At 32.8% G+C, this 22379-nt stretch overlaps 1 long non-coding RNA gene and 1 other non-coding gene across 5 annotated transcripts in view; one reads left to right on the forward strand and one right to left on the reverse strand.

Annotated features, from left to right (window-relative positions):
• Nucleotides 1-22379, reverse strand: part of LOC112653926 (uncharacterized) — a 165125-nt gene that overhangs the window by 130770 nt on the left and 11976 nt on the right. The gene's annotated exons all lie outside the window — the stretch shown is intronic.
• LOC112654253 (U6 spliceosomal RNA) lies at nucleotides 22224-22330 on the forward strand. Its single transcript, XR_003132902.1, has one exon. It is a non-coding gene; the product is annotated as a U6 spliceosomal RNA (small nuclear RNA).

Here is a 22379-nt window from a genome sequence, read left to right on the forward strand (position 1 = left end):
ACTCCAGCTAAAGGCATACTTAATTTTAAATATATAAGACCAAACATATAATAGAAAGAAATATTTCAAATAAATGACTTGAACTTTGGGGCCTTCTTTAAGAGACTAATTAAGGGGCAGGTTTTCCAGTTTACCATGTAGTTGCTTCTTACAAGTAAAATGCTAACGAAATCGAAAAGTGAACAAATCTTAGATTCTTAAGAGAAATTATGTCGCAGGGAAGGCCCTTCTCCCCTAGGCTTGAGAAACAGATGAGTGGATACATAGAATCACAACATTCTGGAGCAGGAACATCTGCAGGAGTTAGTGACCAGTGGGAAACCTGAACTGTAATCAACAAATTGCTGGAGGCTTTGTGCAGACAACTCTTGACAATTAAACAACTCCAAGGGGACCCAATAATAGAGGGGCCCCATGCTTTGTGTATTTTACCTCCCAAGAACACAGCTGGTTTCCCACAATAAAGACTGGCATACCTCACAGATATTGCTCTGAAGTTCAGCTCAAGACCACTAGAAAGAAGTAAATAATACAAAAAAGCAAGTCAAATGAGGTTTTTGGTTCCCCAATGTATATAAAATGTATGTTTATGCTGTACTATAGTCTATTAAGCATGCAATAGCTTTGTAACTAAAAAAGCACATCTTAATTTAAAAATGTTTTATTGTTAATAATGTCATTTGAGCTTTTAGCAAATTGTAATCACTAATTGCAAATAACCATAACAAATATAATAATAAAGAAAAAGCTTGATATGTTGTGAGAATTACCAAATTGTGACACAACGACACAAAGTAAGTAAGTAAGTAAGTAAGTAAATGCTGCTGGAAAAAAATGTCACTGATAGGCTTTCTTGACACAGGATTACCATTAATCTTCAATTTGGAAAAAAATGCAGGGTCTGTGAAGCACAATAAAGTGTAGTGTAGTAACACAAGTTATAACTATGTTGGGGAAAAATAGCTTCCTGTTTACATTAGATGGAAGGGAACAGGAATCATTCTGAAATAAGCCAGAGCACCCTGCTCTTATTAACAATAAATTCCCTAAGGGGTAACTAGTTGGCCAGATACTAATCTCCTAGAGTTTTATCAGAGCCAAATTCATCTAGAAGAAGGGAAACATCTAAGTCCAATCCACTCTAGCAATTCAGTTTCACCTAAGCAGAAGTGGAGGTGGAGTGGTGTGGAGAGACTGAGAAACGCTTGTAAAGCTCATAGTCCAGAGACATAGTCTAACTAAAAGACTGAAACCTAATTATAGGATTATGACATACTACTCTTCCCCCTACACCTTTCATCACATTACTAAAGTCCTATTTGTACCAGTTTCTTTTAACCAGTACCTCATGTCGTGCTATCATTTAAAAAAAATTACAAGGTATACTAACAGGCAAAACAAACAAACAAAAATGAAAAGTTTAAGGAGACAGCATAAGAATCAAAACTAGACATGGCAGGGATGCTGGAATTATCAGACAAGGATTTTAAAACAACTATGATTAATATGTTGAGAGCTCTAATAAAGTAGATGAGAATGAAAAAATTGCCAACCCAGAATTATGCACTCCGTGAAATTATGCTTCAAAAGTGAAAAGATGGCAAGACTTTCTCAGATTAAAATTTGAAGGAATTTGTTGCTAGTGGACTTGCTTTGCAAGAAACGTTAAAAGAAGTTATTTAGAGAGAAGGAACTTAATATAGATTAGATTTGAATTGACATAAAGAAAGGAAGAGCACTGAAGAAAGAATAAGTGAAAATAAAATAAAAATTAAGTGACCTAACTGGTGAGAGTTTGGTCAAAATAATAATAACAGTATATTTTATTATTTATACTTATATATTTATGCATATGGATGATTATATATAAATGAAATGAATATCAGAAAAAAAGAGGTATGAAGAAAGAATTGGAGTTATTTGGTTATTTTAAGGCACTCACACTCCATGAAGTGGTATAGTGTTATCTGAAACATGACTTGGATTCATTGTAAATGCATATGGTAAACTAGAGCAACTACTAAAACAAGTAAAAAAATGTATAACTGATATATGCTAAGAGGAAAGAGGAAATAGAATCTTATAAACTGCTTAGTTAAAAACCACAAAAAGCAGAAAAGTGATGTGAGACAAAAATAGGAACAAAGAATGTGAGCAACAAATAGAAGGCAGTAGCTAGATATTACTCCAAATATACAAAAATCAATTTGAATATCATTGATCTAAATACACCAAGACACCAAGTAAAAAGCAAAGACTGTCAGAATGAATCAAAAAACAACACCCAACTCTATCTTGTCTATTCAAAACCCACTTGAAGTATAAAAATACATATAGATTTAAAGTAAATGAATGTAGAAAGATATAGAAACATATACCATGTTAACACTAATCAAAAGAGCAACTATATGGATTTTATTTTTTAAGATTTTATTTTTAAGTAATTTCTACATCTAATGTGGGACTTAAAATGCTGAGATCAGGGATCCCTGGGTGGCGCAGCGGTTTGGCGCCTGCCTTTGGCCAGGGGCGCGATCCTGGAGACCCGGGATCGAGTCCCACGTCGGGCTCCCGGTGCATGGAGCCTGCTTCTCCCTCTGCCTGTGTCTCTGCCTCTCTCTCTCACTGTGTGCCTATCATAAAAATAAATAATAAAAAAAAATTTTAAAAAAAATGCTGAGATCAATTGTCACAAGCAGATGAATTTTAAACAGAACAAATTTCAAAGCAGAGAAAGTTATCAGATATAGAGAGGTGTATTATATAAAAGAATGAATACTTAAGTTCACAGAAACATACACCAAGATAGACCACATTCTGGCACATACAATGTCTGCTTTCAGATCCAGTGCAACTAAACTAACAATAGGAAATAGATTATTCAAAAAATCCCCACTACATGGAGATTAGATGACAAACTCCTAAATAACAAAGGGTAAATGAAGAAATCTCAAGAGAAATTGAAAACTACATTGAATTACTGAAAATGAAAGCACACCTTGCCAAAATGTGTGGAATACAGTGAAACTAGTGCTTAGATGGAAATTTATAGCATTGTATGCAGATATTAAAGAAAAAAGATTAAAAAATTAATTATCTAATATTTTACCTTAGGAAATTAGAAACAGAAGAGTGAATTAAATTCAAATAAAAGAAATAATAAGAGAGCAGAAACCAATAAAATTGAAAACTGAAAATCAGTAGAGAAAATCAACAAAACCAGAAGTTGGCTATTTGAAAAAAATTAAAATTGGTAAGCTACTATGTAGGCTAAGAAAAAAGAATACAAATAACTAATAACAGAAATGAAAGAGAGGACATCATTATAGAGCCCATGAATGTGAAAAGCATAATAAAAGAATACTATCCACAACTCTATTCACAGTATTTGATAACCGAGATGAATTGGACCAATTCCCTGAAATACACATTCTATCAGACTCACACAAGAAGACATAGATGATCTAAATAGTCTCTCTCTATGTAATAAATTGAATTAATAATGAATGCCCTTCCAAATCAGAAAGGACCAGACCCAGAGGGAGTCACTGGTGAATTCTACCAAATATTTAAGGAAGAATTTATATGTTCTCTGCAATCTTTTTCAAAGGGTATAAAGAGAAGGAATACTCCCTAACTCAATGTATGAGGCCAGCATTAGTCTAATACCAAAATCAGACAAAATATTATAAGAAAACTATAGACATATATCTCTTGAGAACAGATGAAAAAATCCTTAACCACAATGAATCCAATAATTAATGAAAAAATCATACACCATGACTAAGGAGAATTCATTCCAGATATATGAAGCTGATTCAGCATTTGAAAATTAATTAATGTAGTCCATCACATCAATGGACTAAATAAAAAGGAAAAATCATATGATCATATCAATAAATGCAGAAAAAGTAGTTTATAAAATCCAATATCCATTTATCTTAAAAACCCTCGGTAAGCTAGAAATAGAATGGAACTTTCTCAATTTGATAAAGATTATCTACAAAAAACTATAGCTAACATACATAATGGTGGGAAACTCACAACTTTCCTACCAAGCACGTACAAGGCACGGATGTCCTCTCTTAACACTTTTTATGCAAAATACTTGCTAATGCAATAAGGCAAGACAAGGAAATAAAACGGGTTGGGAAGGAAGCAATAAAAATATCTTTGTTTGCAGAAGACATGATAGCCTATCTCAAAAATCTGAAATAATAAATGTAAGAAAACCTCATGGAACTAATAAGCAAGGTCACAGGATAGAAGGTTGATAAACAAAAAATTAACTTGCTTTTTAATATATTAGCAATGTGCAAGTATAATTTGAAATAAAAACACAATTCCATTTATATGAGCATCCCCAAAAGAGAAATACTGCATAAATTTGAAAAATATATACCTGACATATCTGAGAAGAATTACAAAGCTCAGTCAAAAAATCAAGGAAGGGGATCCCTGGGTGGCTCAGTGGTTTGGCGCCTGCCTTTGGCCCAGGGTGCGATCCTGGAGTCCCGGGATCAAGTCCCATGTCAGGCTCCCGGCATGGAGCCTGCTTCTCCCTCCTCCTGTGTCTTTGTGCCTCTCTCTCTCTCTCTGTGTGATATGTCTATCATAAATAAATAAATAAATCTTTAAAAAAAAATCAAGGAAGAACTAAGTAAATGGAGACATACATAATCCATGTTCATTGATAGGAAGAACCAATATTTTTAAGATGTAAGTTCTTTCCAAATTGATGTATAGATTCAATGCAATCCCAATTAGAATCCCAGGAAATTGCTATGTAGATATTGACAAATTGATACTAAAGTTTATGGGGAGAGGTAAAGACAGAATATCCAATACAATATTGAAGGAGAAGAACAAAGTGGGTGACTGACACTATCCAACTGCGGGATTTGTTATAAAGCTACACTAATAAAAAATGGTGTGGTGTTGGTGAAAAAATAGGCAGCTCAATGGAACAGGATAGAGAGCTCACAAATTAACTTCTACAAATATAGTCTACTGATCTTTGAACAAGTTGCAAAGGCAAGATAATGAAGCAGATAGTCTTTTCCACAAATGATGATGGAAAAACTGAACATAAATATGTTTTTTAAAAAAGAATCTAAACAAAGCCCTCACACACTTCACAAAAATTAAGTCAAAATGGATCATGGACCTACAGTGCCTGTCTGGCTTGGTCAGTGGAACACGTAACTCTTGATCACGGGGTTGTGGGCCTCAGCCTCATGTTGGATGTAGAGATTACTTAAAAATAAAATCTTAAAAATATGGGTCACAGACAAATGTAGAACACAAAAATATGAAACTCATAGAAATTATGTAGAAAACTTAGATGACGTTGGGTTAGATAATGAATTTTTATATAGGACTCCAAAGGCACAACACATGAAAGAAAGAATTGATAAGCCGGACTTGAATAAAATTAAAATTTCTGTTCTGCCAATGAGAATATCAAGAGAATAAAGGCAACCTACAAACTGAAAGAAAATATTTGCAAAAGATCTATCTGATACAGAATTGTTAGTCAAGATATACAAAGAACTCTTGAAATTCAACAACAGGAAAACAAACAGCCTGGTTATAAAATGGACCAAAGCCCTTAAGAGACACCTCACCAAAGAAGATATACAGGTGACAGATAAACACATAAAAAGATGTTCCACATCATAAATCTTCAGGGAAGTACAAATTTGAACAACAGTGAGGTACCACTACATACCCATTAGAATGGCCAAAATAGAAAACTCACAACGTTAAATGCTGCCAACAATATTGAGCAACAGAGTTCTCATTCATGGCTCAGGAGAATGCAGAATGGCATAGCTAATTTTGAAGTTGGTGGCCTCTTACAAAATGAAACATACTCTTACCATATAATTGAACAGTTGTGCTTCTTTGTATTTACTCAAGAGAGTTGAAAATTTATGTCCACATGGAAAGCTGCACACAAGTGTTTATAGCACCTTTATTCATAACTGCAAAAACTTGGAAGCAACTAAGAAGTTCTACAATAGGTGAATGGATTATTACATTGTGGTTCATCCAAACAATAGAATATTATTCAGCAATAAAAACAATTATCAAACCATGCAAAGACAGAGGAAACTTAAGTGCATATTATTTAGTGAAAAAGGGCAATCTTGGAAAGGCAGCATATTGTATGACTATATGACATTCTGGAAAAGTAAAAATATGGAGACAGTAAGAAGATCAGTGGTTGCCAAGTGTTGGGGGGAAAAGGGATTAATAGCAAAATAGAGGACTTTTAGGACAATGAAACTACTCTGTATGATACCATATAGTGGATACATGTTATACATTTGTCCAAATCCATAGAATGTACAACACCAAGAGTAAATTCTTATACAAACTATGGACTTTGATTGATTATGATGTGTCAATTGTGAATTCACCAGTTGTAACAGATGTACAGGTGTGGTGGAGGCTGCTAATACTTGGGAAGGCTATGAATCTATATATGGGAAATCTCTGTACTATTCTCTCAATTTTGTTTTGAACTCAAAGTTGCTTTGTGTGTACTATTTTTTAAAAAGCTAAATCTAAAAAATTATAATGAAAGTTGAAAAAATAAAAATAGCATAAATCCATGAAAAGAGAAAATAAGGAAAATTAGTGAAGATAATAGTTGTATCTTTGAGAAGATTATTACAAACATCTATACACACTTATCAGGAAAAAGAAAGAACACAACCAGTATCAGAAATGAAAACAGTGGACTCAATATCAAAGTTAGAAAAAAACACACAACAAAACATAAAGAAGAAGAGACATGTACAATCATAGTTCCAAATTATAGAAATTATTTTAATAGGTAAAACATGCATAAAGTAAGTAGCTATATAGAATGTTCAGAACAATTAGTAAGAAAAAGATGATTTCAACATTAAAAACAAATTCCTTTTTTAAAAAAGGTTTTATTTAAATTCCAAATAGTTAGCATACAGTGTAATATTAGTTTCAAATGTACAATATAGTGATTCAACACTTCTATACAACACCTGGTGCTCATCGCAAGTGCCCTAATTGATATTTTTAGAACACATCACCCAACGACAGCAAAATGTACATTTTTATGGCAAACGTGGGATTTTCAGCAAAAATAACCATAAGATAGGCCATAAAATTAGACTCATTAAATATCAAAAAACTGCAATATTACAGAGTATGTATTTACTGACAAAATAGAGGAAAATTAGTAATTATTAACAATAAGTAAGATATTCATGTATTTGAAAATTAAACCACACACATCTAAATATTCCCTAGATTAAGACAGATATCACAAGGTATGGTATTTTCAACTAAATGATAATGATGATATAATATATTACATTTTGTGGGAGGTAGTGAAAACAATTTTCAGGGGAAATTTTTTGATGTGTTTCTATTCAAAATAAATAAGAATTAAATTAGTGTCCTAAATTTCTGATTTAAAAAGCAAAATAGAGTATAAAAGACAAACAGAATGAGTTAAGTTATAAATGAATTTGTATTATAAGTATGTGTTAATAATATCCAAGTGGAAACAACCCAAACATCCATCAACTAAGGGATGGGAAGATACATTTTTCTAGATTTACATGATGGGATCCTACTCAGTTTCAAAGAAACCTACCAAAATATGCAAGAACAATACGAATTTCAAAAATCTTAAGTTCAGAAGAGAAATTAGGCACATATTAGTATGCAATATATGATTTCATTTACATTAAATTTTAAAAGAAATCTTAAAACTGATTTCTGGTGATTGGAAATCATAACACTGATTTCCTTAGGGGAATTGGGAGCTAAGTGAAGTGAACATGAAGGAGTTCTCTGGAGTGATGGAAATGTTCTTCATCTTAATTAGGTTGCTGATGATATGTGTAGGTATTTATTAAATCTCAGTGAATTATAGAGATAAAATATGTGTATGCCACTGTCTCTATATTTCACGTACATAAACATATATAGGTTACTTTCATTAATAATATAAATGAGTGGGGGTGACTTACCTCTTACAGAGATTTTTGTATGCTTGGCATGGCAACATGAGTATTGCCCTTCTTTTCAAACTGTTCTATAAAACATGGTGTCAGCAAAGTAGAACAAATCTTTACTCAGGAAGCAACTTTTAACTAGCTATTATATGGATAAGAACAGACCTTTTCTTTCTTAATAATGTGTCTGTAAAGAGTAGAGAATATATATATACAATATTTGAAACTGAAATATAAGACATTAGAGTTATATATAATTATGTTTCAAGTAACTCCTTTACAGTGTAGCAAGTGTCACTTCTCAGGAGTCTTTTTTTTTAAAATGTATTTCTAGAAATTTTCTGTTGCTTATTTCTAAAGCAATACCAAAGTTTATTTGGACTAATGCACCAGCAGACATAATATCACCCTATATATTTTTTGAATGAAGCTTTTCCTGTGTGTCAATGCTGTTGTATCCTTTTATTTGCTTGGTCTGAATAATTTCCATATATATTCATAGATTAACTGAAAGAAAACAAGAAGAAACAACAGTACCTCCAGAAGAAATTCTGTGTTTTCTGTAAGTTCTCCATCAAACACATTTATTATTTACAAATCCAGCTTTCAATACATATGGAGTATATAAATATACTGTGTGTGCCGTTGGTATAATTAGCACATATGTATTATGTATCTATATAATGTGTATATGGATAGTTAGCATAAGTAGCAACTAAAATATCTCCTTAAACAATACATTTAAAACACAATCTTTTTAAAGGAAAAAACATGAAGGAATGGTGTTTTGTCATGTTTTGAAAATGAGAGATCTGTAAAGAATGGAGTTTGGAACTTAATATTAGGAAATCAGGCTCTCTTGGCAAGGTAGTTATTTCCTCATTATGAGTCTACTTGGTACAGTTGCAATATACAAATCATAATTAAAAGGGCATAAGTTTTACACATAAAAAACAGTATTGAGGATGTAACAGAATGTTTAAAATCAGTTAGTTAATTCATCCTAAATTTTACCTAGAGAAGGTATTTGTCACCAAGAATTTTATTTACCAATGTGTTTTATATTAAATGATAAATAATAGGGATAAATCAGTACTGTGATACATAATATCAAAATTGTTTCAAATTTTCCCTTAAACTTATGGTGCTGCAGATGGCAACATGGAGTACACTGAAAATTGCTGCTTGTGATTCTTTAACTTTAAAATGGAATAAATTGGTGTGTTTATAACATCCTTTTAAGTCATCCAGACATCTTTTGATAAAATTGGATATACCAAGTAGGGAATTTGTATTTCTCTTAAAAGAAGTATTTTAGTAATGATCCTGCCATTTTGACTAGGTTTATAAGAAATAAAGGAAATATTTTATAATTGCCCAGGAGTTTCAATACATTTGTTTTGGAGCTAAATTACCCAATTTGACAGGATACCAATAAAGCTTACCACATATTTAGTGTTTCAAATTCACTCCATGTAATGTAAATATAGCTAAAGTGTATAAAGTATAAAATGTGCTGCTACTACTGACTAACCACAATTCACTTTGCATAGGTGATCTAAATGTGACTAGAATGTGGGTTATAGGATTAAACATTAGGTTCACCAATGTTATCTCCCTGGATTCCAGTATTTTTTATCATCTGTAACTTAGCAACATCCTGTATTTCTCTGTATCAGTTACTATAATTGTTCCTTAAATATTTTGAGGGGTATTATTTATACAATGCCTATACACCATTTAAAATATTAAACTCCCTAAATATAAGGATTGCATATACCTTGTTGCCAGTGTATTTCCAACATCTGACAGAGTTCCCAGCACTGAATAAGCATCAATATAAAGTATCAAATGATGGGTTGTTAACTTAATTAGCTGATTTCTATTTATGGAACTCTATCCTATTAGATTGGGAGAGATGGGTTAGCATGGCTAACTTAGCCTTCTCTGCCGCTGCCATCACAGAGAGGACATGGAGGCAGTTAAAAAAGATGGGGTGTAGGAAAATCACAAACTCACCTCCTCCCACAGACACACCAAATCTGTAGGTACATATGGAACAGCTACCTCTGCCCACAGATGGCATCTCCCCGCCTACATTCCCTGAAAGCACATTAGAAGCCTCTAGATGTGTGGCAAACATGAAGCATACCCCTCAGGCTGAAGCTCCAGGACAAATACATGGGCCTTTTGCACAGGAAGACTGGAGTACATTTCAGTCTGCTACCTATGCAGTGCCTTGTGGGTGGTATCCTGACAAGGACTGTCTGGTTGTTTCAGTTCCTTGGGGCCCAGAAATGCAAGCCCTGTCCCTTGCAACAAAAGTCAGGTGAAAAGGGGCATCCCCTGTGTAGACTGTGTGTGCCCACCAGCTTTAGTGAAGAAGAGGAAGAAGAGCTTTAGCAAGGCAGTGGGAGAATGGTGTGGCTGCACGCACTTGCCGGGCACTAGCAAGGTAGAGGCGGGTAGAGGAGGGGGTGCAGAGAGGGCACCTGCTAGTACCTCATGGAAGAGAGAGTCCCAACAGGCCCCTGCCCTTCTAGGAGATGCTTTAATACCAGCAAACTAATCTCTTTCATGTAGAGTGTAGGTGCATTTCAAACTACTGCTAAACTAAAGCTCGTCAGCACTACCTAGGAAGGAATTGAGCCCCAATTTTTGCACCTGTTACATAGAGGACATCTGCCGATTGGCTGGTCTGGAGGCAAGTAGTGAGTATGACTACAGTTCCACAGGAATATATATGTATATAAACATATTTCCATACTTTGAAAGCTGGTAAGGTTTTTTTTTAACTGTTTTTTTCCCCAAAACAGAAACAAAACTAAACAAAAAATTAGGAAGGGTCTGGCTTCCAATTAGCCTGAAACTAGGCTAGGATTCCTCCCTGACACTGACAGGTCTTGGCACACCCTCAACAACTGGGATCTATCAAGAATAAATTGACCTGCTTAAGCAATCACAAAGGTTCAAGGCACGTTGGTTGATTTGTGGATGTTGAACCATCCTTGCTCATGGACCTGGGGAATTAATATTGTTAAATATGTCCATAGTACCCAAAGCAATACAGAATCAAAGCAATCTCTCTCAAATTCCAATGGCATTTTTCACTGAAATATAAAAAACAATCCTACTGCTCACTTTTTTCATTGGATTGGTTTTTTTCTCTTGATTTTAGTAAGTTCCATATATATTTTGAATATTAGCCCCTTGTTAGATATACAGTTTACAAATATTTTCTTTCATTTGGCACAATGCCTTTTCATTTTGTTGATGGTTTCCTTTGTTGTGCGGAAGCATTTGTTTGAGATACTCTCAGTTGTATATTTTTGCTTTTGTTGCCTCTGCTTTTAGAGTCCCATCCAAAAAAAAAAAAAAAATTGCCAAGAGCAAAGTCAAGGAACTACTGCCTATCTTTTTTTCTAGAAGTTTTATGGTTTCAGGTCTTATGCTCAAGTCGTTAATCCATTTTGAGTTACCTTTTTTGTATGATTTAGGACATACACAGAATGAGGCAGCCCGGGTGGCTCAGCAGTTTAGCGTCTGCCTTCAGCCCAGGGCATGATCCTGAAGACCTGGGATCGAGTCCCACATCAGGTTCCCTGCATGGAGCCTGCTTCTCCCTCTGCCTCTCTCTCTCCCTCTGTCCCTCATGAATAAATAAATAAAATCTTAAAGAATATATTTATAAAAAAAGACATACACAAAATGTTCTAGTATTTTTGTGTACGATTTTAGACAACACATATGTTCTAGCTTCTTTCTTTTTTTTTTTGTTTTTTTTTTTTGTTTTTTTTTTTTTAGCTTCTTTCTTTTGCAAAGCAAAGTGATGTTAGAGATGAGCAGATATTACTCCATTTCTTGTGCTAGCTCTTGAGGTCCCTACTCCTTATATAAGATAATCTAATACAACCCTTACCATATAAGTTGCCTAAATCCCTTGCACTATTCTCTGTTCTCATTTTCCTCTTACTGTATGCAGCTGTCTCTAGAAACTATGGTTTACAGTGAAACAAAGTCCTTCATTCCACTTTGACCTCCTGGTTCTGGTTCTGAAGACCAATGGTCTTCTAATAACTATCTGAAGATGAGTTGGATCACTTCAGTCTCTCATTCTATTGGCCACATTTGTTTAGATTATCTTATAGTTAGCTGCCTCCCACAGACATTAACAACTGGGTTTTCAAAAGTATCCTGTATGTAGGTCTGAAAACTTTCACGTTCTGGCTGTCACACTCAGTCTTGCCCCTCACACTCAGTCTTGCCTACTTTCTACTCTCAACTCATCATTTTGAATCCCGCTTTTATTTAGATTGCATACATTTTATATATTAAAAAAAGATACATGTTTTAGTCTTCTTTCAAATGCTCATATTCATATACCGCATGATACATTTATCTTACCTCAACAGTTTCATTTTAGTAATTGAGGTACTTTTTATTTTTCCTGTCAATTCCAAAAATATTTAGGTGTCCATGTGGAATGTTATCTATGTCTTATGTCTCTTAGCTTTGAGTCTGGACATGACAATAGTCACTGAATCCTGCAGTGTTTTGCTCTGTGTTATTGAGGATTTCTTCAAATGTTACATATTTGTTTTTATTTTCTCTTCATTCTTCCATTATATGGGAGAAAGCGGCTACCATTGTAGTTATGAATCTCCAATGTTTAGTTCAGTCAGTCCACTAAATTTAAAGATTCAGAAACTATAGCCAAAATGTACTGCCATAGTTACATTAACTATGATTCATAATTGTCCAAATTAACTTCAAATTGCATTAATCTAAACATATATAAAAATGATTACTGTTTCTAGAATAAAATGAATTATTCATAATGGAGCTTTTCATGACAAGCTTTTTTGCCATCAGTGTATTTTAATAATCTATTGATATTTATCTTTTATTAATAATTTAATACTATATATCTATTAAAATCCAAAAGAAAACAAATGAAAAATCCATGAATTATTTTTTTTTAATTCAGCAGATCTAGCAGCTACTTTCTTTTATAGTCTATGTTTATTAAAAATCTGATTTTTCTTATTGTTGTTAAAGTAGTTGTGCGTCCCAAAATTCTAACAAACTTGCTTATGAAGAGCCTCTGCACCTGGGTTTAAATTGTCAAGGAAATAAGTTATGTTAAGGGAAGACTGGTTTAAGATCATTGGCCAGGCTATAGCCAGGTAGTTTAGATGATCAAAATTACTCCTATATAAGCATGTACACACACACACATACATATGTTTGTTTATATATTTACCTGTTCATGTACATTTGAGATGTTTTTAGTTTCTGGATATTGAGGATAAAGAACATTTTGGTTGGAATTACTGGGTTGTATATGTAAATTTATAAGAAACTGACAAATTGTTTTCCAAAGGCTTGTAATTATTGTCATCCCCACCAAGAATATGTAAGAATTCCAGTTACTCTTCCATCTTTGTCATCATTTGATAGTATCAGTCATTTTAACATTTTTTAAAAAGTCATAGTATGTTTGTAGTAGTATCAAATTGTGATTTTAACCTGCATTCCCTTCATGACTGATGATGCTGAGTATCTTTTTATATGCTTGATAGGTAGTTTATATCATTGAGTTAATTATTCTCTACAATCTTTGGTCAATGTCAAGTCTATATTTTTATATTATCTGATATTACGCTTCATTTATAATCTACATTCCCTTTTTCCTCCTATAAATAAAATGTCTATATGTAAATACACAATTTTTGTGTATCCAAAGTGCATCTCTTTCCTTTCATTTATTTATTCCATTCCTTTACCTTCTTGGGCTTGTTATAGTCTCCAGAACAGTATTAAAGGAAGTTGTTAGTGGATATCTTTGTCTTTTTCTCAATATCACAGGGAAAGCATGTACTCTTTCACCATTAAGGATGGTATTAACTGTAGTTTTTGTTTATTTTTATTTTTTTCAAAATGCTCTTTATCATATTGAAGATGTTTTTCTCTCTTCCTCCTGTTCTTTTGCTTTTTAAATAATGAGTAGGTACTGCATTTTATTTAATATGTTTCTTCTGAAGGAATTAAGATGACTACAATGATTTTATCCTCTATGAATCTGCAAAACAGATGAACATAGGGGAAGTGAAGGAAAAATAAAATAAGGTAAAAACAGAGAGTGAGGCAAACTATAAGAGACTCTTAACTATAGGATACAAACTGAAGGTTGCTGGAGGGCAGATGAGTGTGGGAATGGGGTCACTAGCTGATGGGCATTAAGGAGGGCATTTGATGTAATGCACACTGGGTGTTTTATGCAACTGATGAATCACTAAATTCTACCCCTGAAATTAATAATACACTATGTATTAACTAAATTGAATTTAAATAAAAAGTTAAAAATAAAATAAAAGTTCAATAAACAAATTTTTCGGATGTTAATGTTACTGCTTTCCCAACAAAGACATAATATAATAGTATAATTGTTCATATCAAACTAGATAGAATGTAATGACAATTCAGTGTAACAAAAACTTACCAAAAAATAGATCTTAAAAATAATCAAAGAGAAAGAAGAAATTATATATGGAGAAAGAAAAAATTGTGTGTGAGGAATTCACACATAGGACATGTAAAGAGAACAGAATGGAATAATGGCTCCAAAATACTTAGAGAAAATTATTGATGTGGAGAACAAAGGCAAAAGATTCAGAAAAAAAATTAAATTTCCTTACAAGTTACAGCCCATTGACAAGTCCTTGAGACAGGCAGCGTGATCTTCCTCTAGGAGCTCAATTCAATATTAATACTTTTCTAAGGGCAAAAGGCAACCTTAGTTTTATACTAGCTTGGCCTCCAGGATCATGTAAGTCTCCTTTAACATATAAAAATTCCTTTGGGGCAGCCCGGGTGGCTCAGAGGTTTGGCGCCGCCTTCAGCCCAGGGTCTGTTCCTGGAGACCTGGGATCGAGTCCCACGTTGGGCCCCCTGCATGGAGCCTGCTTCTACCCCTGCCTGTGTCTCTGTCTCTGTCTCTCTCTGTGTGTCTCTCATGAGTAATAATAAATTTTTAAAAATTAAAAATTCCTTCGGAAAATTCCTTTATTTTTACTGTCCCAAGATATATGTTAATAACAATCATCCTCCAAGCACATGGCCCATTGATATACATCTGAAGCATCTCATGACTAAGGTTTTATTGGACAGTAGTGAATGACCTTTTCTTAAAAACTCCTTTCAAGGTCCTGGAAATCTTGTTTCCAAATTCCTTAAAGACTTACACTCTCCCTAGTCTTTTCCCAATTTGAAAGTATATAATGGGCCACTCCTCACACCCACAGTGCAATTCTTTCTGTCCACAGATCCTGTCCTCATGTTTAATAAAGCCACCTTTTTTGCACTGAAGAAGTCTCAAGAATTCTTTCTTGACTGCTCACTCCTGAACCCCAACGTTTTCACATCAAAAAAAAATCAGTGCAAATTTATCCTTTATAGACAAGAAAGTATTATTTATAGTCAAGAGTAAAATGCAAACTAATAACTAAAAAAAAAAAAAAATTCCACAGCTTGTTCTCAGGGAAGAGGAAAATGCAAAGTGATACCTAAAATAATCCAAGTTGCAAGATAAATGGTAAGAAAAAACTGTAAACATGGATTAATGTTAACAACTGTAAAACACTATCAAAATTATGTCTAACTTTGAAGTAAAAGAGCCAACAAGATGAACCTAACACAGGATAAAAATAAGCATAGTTCACAGGACCATTTATGATTATTACATTTTTCAGTAGGTGGGAAATGATAGTAATTATCCTTGAAACTAGTTGAATATGCATTTTAAAATTTCAACAACACAATTGATAGAAATAGGGTATAGAATTTTCAAGTTAGTATAGGAAAAAGTGGAAGAATAAATCAATCAATTCAAAATATACAGAAAAGGAGAAAAAAGTAAAAGCATAGAAAAAGTTTAGAAAAAATCTTACAAAGAAAATAAAATAAAAAGTATAAATTAAATGACATTAATAAATCTACGTTTGCATTAATTATTTTGATGATTAAAAATACAAGGAATTTATTAAAATTAGCCATATTTTAAGAGAGGGACCATAAAAATGACATCTACAGACAGCAAAATAAAGTTATAGAAAATACCAGTCAAATATATCAAAGCAATTCATCCTATTTAGGGTGAAAATGAAGAAATGAAAAGAACAAGAAAAAACAAATAGACAAAAATAGGGTTTCTACGAGAGGGTAAAGAATAGATTTAACACATTCAATATATATTCTATTTGCTGTGTGATGCTTTTAACTCTTGCCTAGATAGTATTACATAGAATATATCCACAGAATCTTACTTATTTTTTCCCCTAAAAATAATAGATATCTAGATTTTCCTATATGTAATTTCTACCCCCATGAAAATGAGCATATCCATGTTCCTTCATACACCAATGAGAGAGATTCTCTAGTGGCAAATGCCCAGTAATGGATTTCTGGAACATTAATGTATGATCCCTAACTTCACTAAGTTCTGCAACATTTTTCCTTTTAGAATATAGACAATTTACAATTCTGCAATGAACCAATGAGGTTTCCCAGATCTCTGACCTTGGTTATTATCTTCTATATTTTCCCAACCAAGTAATCTGAAATGCTGCCTCATTAGTGTATTAGTCTTAATTTCCATTAGTGTGAATTTATTACTTTAGTTTGATATAATCTGAATTTTCTAGTTTAACTTCTCAGCATATTCATATACTTTGCTTAATCACCTGTTGTTTTTCTTGTCTCCTTAGTTGTTTTGCAAAACTTCCTCCTAAATTCCTGTTGCTCATCCCTTGTCAGTTGTAGAGGTTGTAAAATCAGTCTAGGCTGACACCCCATCTGTTAACTTTATTTATGTGCTTCATTGAAGAGAAATCTATGAAAATTAATATTTATATTGTATATATTAATTTGAAAATTTTAGAATATTTTATCCACTCTGAAGTTACAAATTTATCATCATAATAAAGAGAAAAAGTAGATTTCCTTTCACTCCATCCCTCAGTCAGCATCCATAGTTTTGTTTTGTTTTTTTTGTTTTTTTTTTTGTTTTTTTTTTAATTTTTTTTAGCATCCATAGCTTTGTAAAGGCAACATTTTCCCACCTTTAATTGCTGCAGGTATTGTTTTCATACAAATAACTCAACAAATCCCATAATCAAGTGCCACCCCAAAGCTCAGAAGGCCTTGCACTATGCTGTGATTTTACTGTTTAATCCCAGGAAAAATATTAACTTGGATAAATTGGGCTGCTGCTAAAGGACTGTCCAATGGAAATGTATCTTTTGTGGCTAAGTGGAGTTTATCTGTAAAAGTAGTGTACACATAAATCAATATGTTGTACACCTGGAACTAATATAATATTGTATTTATTACACTAAAACAAAGAATATGGTCCACCTTGTGATAGTGTAATGTAGCTCACACTTAGTTTTGTTTTGACAATTCCTTACACAGTAGTGTAGTCACCATTTGTCACCATACAACATTATGGCAATATTATTTACTATATTCCCTATGCTTTACTTTTGTTTTTCTGGCTTGTTACATGACTGGGAGTTTTTACCTCTTAATCCCTTTTATCTATTTTGCCCATTCCCTTATCTGCCTTTACTCTGGCAAGCACAAGTTTGGTCCTTGTAATTAAGAGTCCAGTCTTTATTTGTTCATTTGTTTGTTTTTTAGATTCCACATATAGTTGAAATTATATAGTATTTGCCTTTCAGTTTCTGACTAATTTCACTTACCATGATATCTTCTACATCCATCTGTGTTGTCACAAATGGCAATATCTCATTCTTTTTTTAATGGCTGAGTAGTATTCCACATTTTCTTTATCTATTCATATATTGATAGGCTCTTAGGTTGCCTCCATAGCTTGGCTATCGCAAACAATGCTGCAACAAACATAGGGGTGCATATATCCTTTTCAAATTAGTGTTTGTTTTCTTTGTGGAGGCATAGAAACGGGAATAGAAAAAGGGAATAGAAAACTAGCCTGTTTTTTTCATCTGCTTCTTTTCATGTCTTTCATTAGAATAATTTTGTTGTTCTAACTGCATTTAGACTTTTAATTGACTTTACAAACATGCATAATTTTCTTCACAACACATTTGGAGATGGGAAGCTTATCCATAACTTTCTAACTTAAGATGAGCAGTAGTTTGAGCAACTGAATCTTGATCTTCATCTTTAGATTATTTTGTTGTTTAGGCACAAACATATAAATACGTACATGTACAAATATTAAGTTAGCCAAGAGAAAGTGAAACAATAAAGCCATCAAAAGAAACGAGTAGTGTAGCAGCTATGGTGAACAGCTGAGGGCAAAGAGACATAGATTTGACTCTTGGTGAAATCATAAAGATTTTTCTTCTACAGCTTACAGAAATATAGCAAAAAAATTAAAAGGAGTCTTGCTAAACATAGCTTGTAAATCTAGTACTATTAGTAGCCCCATTTATGAATATTCAGAATGGGAACAAAACAAAACAAAACAAAAAAACCCTGAAGTTTTAACTTTTAACTTAGTATAAGATTCAGGCATAGGGGGTGGGGAGTGGAGTTGGAGAGGTGTTTGTATCTCTAAATGTGACTCTCTGTTCTTATCCTTTCAATTCTATCCTTGTAATCAGTAAATCGCTGCACTTGGTGATAATGCATGCATATGGAAAAGGACTAATTTATTTTCATGAAGACTATTAATAGGTTGCAAGAGAGAAAAAGTAATTAACTATAACTTCCAGCTTTATAATAACCATAAACTTATTAAACCTCTCCACAGTAATATTTAGAGAATACTGATGCAGTATGTCTTTGAAGATCAAGTTGTGCTGGACTTGCATGCAAATATTTAAGAAGTTAATTAAAATATAAATTATTTTTGAACTCTGATTCTGGTTATATTGTAAGAGTACATTCTAATTATTAATGAAGCATCCAAATTTTCTTCTTTTTTCCTAATTAGAATTTCTGGTTATGTTTGTTTGGGGCCATCAAAATTCAGTGCTAGTACTAGACACATTGGTATGAATTACTAAGTCGAGAAAAAGTTGTTTTAGTACCTTCCTCTTTTTTCCAATAATAAAACTAACAAATTTAACCTTTATTCTGAGTGTTCTATTTTTATGTTCTAAATAAAATCTGGTATTTTTAAAATCAGATAAAGGTGCTTCCATGTTTTTATGCATTTTCAGGATATTAAAAATTAGATGGACCTGAAGCCTACAACAAGAGGATACAAGAGAATAATTAGTGATTCTAGTTATTTCATTTCATTACCTTACTGGTCATTATATTAAATCTTTGTATGTTAGTATCTGTATCAATACTGGAATTAAATTAGGCATTTTACAGATCATCCTGAGATATCAGTACAAATAATGCACAGATAAGGTAAAATATTTTGCTTCTTTGATGTATATAACACTTCAAGTATGATGATAGGATGCAAGATACTTTTCTTCATATTGCTAGTCCAGATTTGAGAAGTAATATGTACTAACAAATATTTGTAGAGGTCAATAATTAGCATCTAACAAATATTTGTAGAGGTCAATAATTAGCATCTAAAGTATTTATATTTTTATTTATGTAGTGATTTCATTACTAATGCTTATTTTCATCATAGTTAAATATTAGCAAATTAATTAGCCATGTAACAGTATTTGTATTTATGTCTAAATATAGGCAAGTAATGTAACAGCAAATTCATATCTTTTGTAAACATTTTTCAATGCAGTTATTTGTTGTATATTTATACAAAATGAAATATTATCAAAAGAAAATAAAAATTAATAGAACGGGTTATATGTTAGTAGTCTTAAGCTAGAACAATATCTTTTACTGCTTAGCTTGTTGTAAACTTTTAGTAAACATCCAGAATTGAATTAACACTTGGGAACAAAAGTTATCACTAAAAGAGGCCAGAAGATAACTACTGAGTAAGAAATGCCTGAATTCTCCAACATTAGTGACTGTCGGTGTCAGTTTGATCAACCAACATCATTTAAGAACTCTCCATGAGCCATTATTATGCTTAATTTTGAAGATTTAAAAATAAATGAAATGTTCACTGCCCTTGAGACATCTTTCCTAGCCACGAAAGAAGGAATGAGGGAAGATAGGAAGAGCTTCATCATTTCTAATATGGTGTAAATTGCTAGATTTTTCTTTTTTGTAAGGACAAAATTCACATTATTGTCAAGCTCATAATAGTTAGCCAACCATTTTATTTCACACATGAGAAAATTGATCCTCAGAAGCAAAATATCTTTTTTTAAGTTCATATAGCTTGCTATTTGTAGGTCCAGAATGAAATGCTTGTGTTTTCTATAGATTCCTAAGAATCTCAAGCAAATGTATAGTTATAGATGCTAGGAAAAGATACCTAGATATGGAAAGATAACTTGTCCCTTTCTCAGCTGCTTTGACTTTTGAGTCTGCCATTAGTGTCCTAATGTGCTCTACTTCAGCCCTTTCATCTTTTGTTAGTTAAATATACTATGACTAGATTCAACTCTGTTGTAAACAACCATAATTTCTTCCTTCTCTCTTTAAAAAAGATTTATTTATTTATTTATTTATTTATTTATTTATTTATTTATTTATGGAGTGTGTGAGCAGGGGGAGGGGCAGAGGGAGAAAATCCCTCCTCACAGAGCTTGGAGCCTGACATAGGAGTCCATCTCAGGACCCTGAGATCCCCACCTGAGCTGAATCCAAGGGTTGGACTGAGCCACCCAAGCACGCCTTCCTTTATCTTTTATTGGGATGGATTTTTTTAAAGCAGTGCTTCTCAAACTTTAATGAGCATATAAATTACTTGGGGTATTAGTAAAATTAGGATTCAAATTTAGTAGGTCCAGAAAGTGACTTGAATTTTTTTTTTATTTTGATAAATTCTTAAATTATATTGATGCTGGTCATCTGAACATTATTGTTTACTGAGTAACAAGGCTTTGAAAAAGCAGAATGATAGTTATTGCTCTACCCTAAAGGCTGACTGGTCTTTTCACTCCTTGCAGACATTTTAGATTTTGAAAAATCCACCTGGAGGGAGGCTGACTCCGTAGATAATAAAGGCTTATGCATACTTCAATAAAGAGCCTTATGTGTATATAGCACAAACTGAGAACAAAATCAGCCGTTGGACTTCCATGATTCTCTGCTCAGTGACTGTTAGGTTTTTGGCATCTAAGATTACATAGCCAAAATATATATATATTTTTTTTTTTTTCCAAGCATCATTTCTGTGTTCTGGATTGATTTTACATGAATAAACCCTAGGATTATGCCTTTGACTAGTTATGCAGCAACCCCTAGGATTTATTCAGTCAATAAGCATTCATTAAGCTCAACTACATCAGATGCATTGCCCTTATTGCTGCATAAGCCCAAAGAAACAAACAGTGGTATTACTATAAGCCACAATGCAAAATACTCTGTTGATTTGACAGTGACCTAGGAATATTGTGTTTATCTCCATATTTGGTAGCAAGATAATGTTATTTACATATTTTCTGAATTATTATAATGATAATATATGACTAAAGTAATGGTAGTGGTGTGTATATATCTTGCAACATGCCCTTCCCACCCATCCAAAAAAAGGGAAGAAAAATAATAAGAATAAAACTGTAAATATCCATGCTCTTAGGATAAATATGAGGACATCTTCAAATTTCCTGTAAGTGAAAAAATACATAAAACATTCCACAAAGCTATTGGCTGTGGCTCCATCACATGTATTTATGGAGAGCGAGAAACTTGAGAAAGAGATCAGCAGTTTCAGAATACTCAAATGTAAGTGTGAACAAAGAATTTCATAAACAGCAAGCCTGTTTCTATCCAGATTAAGTGAAGGAATTAAACATATAAGAGCCCCAAAAAATATGCAGGAGCTCAAGGAATTGTGTGCCCAAGAGCCCTTCCTGATGAATCTATTAGAAGATGAACTTCATCCAACTATAACAATAAAAGGAGTGACAATAGACATTTTATATACTTAGTTCTAGATTGAGGACGAAAAGGAATGTATGGACGAGGGTGGAATAAAAAGCATTATATAATATATGTCATATGTTTCTGATGATATACAACAACAAAAAATAAAAGGAAATAGGGGAAGAAAAAAATTAGCATATGTTTATTGATGTTGGTACTAGCATTAGATATATCACTTAGGCATACATTATAGAGCTCACTTCAGCAGCATATATACTAAAATTGAAATGATACAGAGAAGATTAGCATGTCCTCTGTGCAAAGATGACATGCAAATTCATGAAATGTTCCATATTAAAAAATGTATACCATTAAAAATCAACAAGTTAGCAAAAGATTAAGAAAATA

This window comes from Canis lupus, chromosome 3, assembly GCF_003254725.2.
Source record: "Canis lupus dingo isolate Sandy chromosome 3, ASM325472v2, whole genome shotgun sequence".
Taxonomy (NCBI): Eukaryota; Metazoa; Chordata; class Mammalia; order Carnivora; family Canidae; genus Canis; species Canis lupus.